General features: G+C 43.8%; 1 pseudogene; it reads right to left on the reverse strand.

Annotated features, from left to right (window-relative positions):
* LOC102183016 lies at window positions 3,312-4,213 on the reverse strand (annotated as a pseudogene).

Consider the following 4,415-nt stretch of genomic DNA (forward strand, 5'->3'; position numbering starts at 1 on the left):
CTGCCCCTCACGCTGCAAAAAAGAACCCCAACTGGGAAGAACGGGCCCCACACTGCATGAGAAGTGTGTTTAAGCAAGCCGAACTCCACTAGGGATTCCAGCTTCCTTCTTTATGAAGTGAGAGGATTGAACCAAGCCATCACTCAGTTCCCTGTAGTCATTAATATGCAATGATGCTTATGGTCCAGATCTAAAACTTCAGTATAAGTAAACTTCATCTTATCTTTGGTGCCATTTCTCCTGAGCAATAGAGTTGGGTTTGGGTCATACAAAGAAGCCTTTTGGGAAACTCTAGTAAAGAGAACACCACCCTACAGGAATCCTCACTGTCTTCCTCTAGAATGATCCCCCTTTCTCGAGGATTGGCTTGGCCACCAGAACAAAATCCCCATTCCTTATTTGGTGGATCTCTTTAGGATAAGAGAAAGGAAAGCAGAGTTAACTAATTCATGTCAAGGTGTGAATGGATGATGAGTTCCAGAACCTTTTCTTGTTCTTGTTCTATAATGTCAAGTAAAATTATTATCAAAGTTTGGCAGTATGACAAACTTTGATAACATCCCTAAAAATCAACAATGCTCATCCTTCTCCAAGACTAAACTGGGTTCCACTGAACTAGTCTCATATTTTTTTTGTATGTCATTATATTTAGCTGAGAGCTAGACTCATATCAGTGCTCAAAAAATCATTGGTTGCCTAAGAAAATAATGGCTCTTTGTGCCTCAAAAAATTTTATTAAGTTAATCTCTGTTGGAATTTATTTAATTCAAATAAGAGATTTTTCAGACTTTTCCTACATGCTCTGACCTGACATCGTCCTAAAGAGAACTAAAGACACATACCAATATTTTGCTTCTCAAATTTCCGAAGGACTTATTAGGACTGAGAATTTCTGGTCTTACCCCAGACTTTTCTGAAATAGAATCTACATTTTGACAAGATGTTCACAGGATTTGTTTGCAAGTTAAAGTTTAAGAATCATGGGAGGAGTTATTATATTGTGGAGGAGTTGGAGAATCTGCACCTTGATACTTAAGTTTTCCTGAAGAATTTTCTGGTTGAATCTTTATTACTTTGCATTTCAGGAGACAATTTATGCCTCTGTGTGTGTCTCTGTGTGTGTATGTGTGTGTTATTCACTCAGTCATGTCTGACTCTCTGAGACCCCATAGACTGTAGCCTGCCAGGCTCTTCTGTCTGTGGGATTCTCCAGGCAAGTATATCAGAGTGGGTTGCCCTGCACTTCTCCAAGGATCTCTCAAGGGGCCTAAAGGCAAGAATTACACACACACACACACACACACACACACACACACACACCTATACTCACAGACAGGCATTATCTCTGCCTTGCAAGATTTTGCAGTCTAGTGAAGGACAGATACGTAAAAAAGGCAACCACCATCCATTGTGATGAAACAATATTGATAGCAGATACAGGTATAAGGGAAAGATAGATAAAATTATTGGGTTTAACTAGGGAGTTCAGACAAAGTTTGGGGACAGAGATAGCCAAGAGCCTTTCCATTTTCAGTCTCAAGGCAAAAACGTATTTCAAAGAGTGACAAGCAAGTGGCATCTGTTGTGTATCACCAGGAACAGAAGTCTAAGCACTCTGTCCACTGCATCTTGGTAAAGAAATCACCAGGACAGCACAACTCATCCAGATGCTGAAAGGGACAAGGCTTTACTCACACAGAAGGGAAAGAGCAAGATCAAGTCCAAGGTTAGACAAGGGTGCCCCAGGGCTAGCAGGTCCCTCTCAGCTCCAGATGCAGGCTAATTGTCCTGCATAAATCCCTCCCCAAAGAGGACGGATACCGTAGTACATTGGCCAGGTGTCACCATGCTTAAGCAGAAAAAGAAGAGCACACATAGAAACATGGGATCTGAAACAGGGAAAGGTATTCCCACACAAGGTGATGGCCCGGCAGAGGCTCTGGGGACTTTATCTCATAGAAAGGAAATGTCCCAAGCTCACAGCCCATTCTCACATAGTGAAGTAAGTAGGGGGTCGAAAGACTACCTGCTTGGGTACTTGAGACAAACTTCCCCAACACAGAGGCTTAAACCAAAAAAAAAAAAGAATCTATTGTTTCATGTAACTAAGCAACCCAGGGCTAGTTGGCTTCAAGGATAGCTATCTCTAGGTGCTGAAATCCAGTCCTCAGAGATCCAATTTTCTCCATTTCTCATGCTTCCCTCTGCTTTAGCTTCATTCTTATACAAGTTCCTTTGGGAGTTTATCACAGAATGTTAAGGCTTAAAATTAACTTTTCAGGTTTCTGAAATTATTTTTAAAACCTTCCATTGGCCTGACTTGGGTTATACAACCACCTCTAAATCAATCACTATGGGCAACACACCTAGGCTTAAACTCCCACTGCACTGTTACTAGCTTGTTTTACTGCGGTGAACCTCAGTAATCTCCATAACACAGCAGACAGTACTGCATGGTTTGTACTAGTAAGTTCAATGAATGCTCACTAATGGGTAATTTTGGTTATCATCATTATTATAGACCTGTATTCTGAAAGGAATTGACTTCACTGGTCAATATAGGGAATTGCTATTTGTGTTTTCTAAATAATCTTCCTCAGTTAAGCCCAACACATAAACGCCCATATATGCTCAACACACATCCTGGAAAGAAAGGGCTGCTATCATACCAACTGGCCCAGTGTGTGACAAGGGCCACTGGAAGACACCAAGCCAAGCAGATTTGATTTTAGACAGATTTCTAGATAACAACTCTTTAAGAAAAAAAATTTGAAACTCTCAGGACCACAAAGATTTCAAACATCTTTTGTATGTAACTCTATTCATGCTTCCAATTCTGGTTTGAATCCTGACCCAACTCCATGGAAAGTTTGGAAAGAATTTTTCTTCCTTTTTTTTTTTTCTTCTTTTTTGGGGGGTAAAGTGAAGTTGCTCAGTCGTGTCTGACTCTTTGCGACCCCATGGACTGTAGCCCACCAGGCTCCTCAGTCCATGGAATTTTCCAGGCAAGAGTACTGGAGTGGGTTGCCATTTACTTCTCCAGGGCATCTTCCCAACACAGGGATTGAACCTGGGTCTCCTGCACTGCAGGCAGATGCTTTACCATCTGGTAAAGGGTACTTTATTGATGGTACATGACAAGGTAGGGCTCCCTAACCCTCGCCTTCCTCAAGAGGTCTGGGATGGAAACTGTTTGGGGCTTGGGAGATCTTTCAGTGTGCTGGAGGATCAAGGTGGGGCAAGGACTCCCAGGAGTTGAGGACTTCTCTCTTCCTTTCATGCTCTTGATAAGGCTGGTGGTCCAGGGACTCTTACTCCTTGGAGGCCATGTGGACCATGAGGTCCATCACTCTGTTGCTATAGCTAAATTCGTTGTTTTACCAGGAAATAAGCTTAACAAAGTGGTGATTGAGGGCATTTCCAGCCCCAGCATCAAAGGTAGAAGAGTGGGTATCACTGTTGAAGTCACAGGAGACAACCCAGTCCTCAGTGTAGCCCAGAATGCCCTTGAAGCGGCCCTCTGACACCTGCTTCATCACCTTCTTGACCTCATCATACTTGGCAGGTTTCTCCAGGCAGCAGGTCAGATCCACAACCAACATGTTGGGGGTGGGGACATGGAAAGATATGCTCATGAGCTTTCCATTCAGCTCAGAGATGACCTTGCCCATGACCTTGGCAGTGCCAATAGAAGCAGAGATGACTTTTTGAGCAACCCCTTGGCCATCACACCACAGTTTCAGAGGAACCATCCATAGTTTTCTGGGTGGCAGTGATGGCATGGACTGTGGTCATGAATCTCTCCACCATGCCAAAGTGGTCATGGATGACCTTGGCCAGCGGGGATGGGGAAAACAAGCAGTTGGTGGTGCAGGAGGCACTGCTGACAATCTTGAGGAAGTTGTCATAATTCTCATGGTTCACCCCCATCACAAACATGGGGGCATCAGCAAAAGGCAGAGATGATGACCCTCTTGGTTCCACACTTCAAGTGAGCTCCAGCCTTCTCCATGGTGGTGAAGATATGAGTGGACTCCACCACATACTCAGCAGCAACATCACCCCATTTGATGTCAGTTATATCTCACTCTTGGAAGATGGTGATGGCCTTTCCATCGATGATGAGTTCCCCGTTCTCAGCCTTGACTGTGCCATGGAAATTGCCATGGATGGAATCATACTGGAACATGTAGACCATAGAGTGAAGGTCAATGATGGGGTCACTGATGGCGGTGATGTCTACTTTGCCAGGTTAAAAGCAGCCCTAATGACCAGGTGCCTGATTCAGCCAAATCCATTCACTCTTTCACCATCTTCTTTCAGGGATGCAGCTGACATAGCATGAAAGATGTGGCTCTGTCAAATGGGGAGGAGCAGAGAGCTGCAAAGGATTTTTCTGCTTTGAGGTTAGTGAG

This window comes from Capra hircus, chromosome 2 (genome assembly GCF_001704415.2).
Source record: "Capra hircus breed San Clemente chromosome 2, ASM170441v1, whole genome shotgun sequence".
In the NCBI taxonomy this organism is placed as follows: domain Eukaryota; kingdom Metazoa; phylum Chordata; class Mammalia; order Artiodactyla; family Bovidae; genus Capra; species Capra hircus.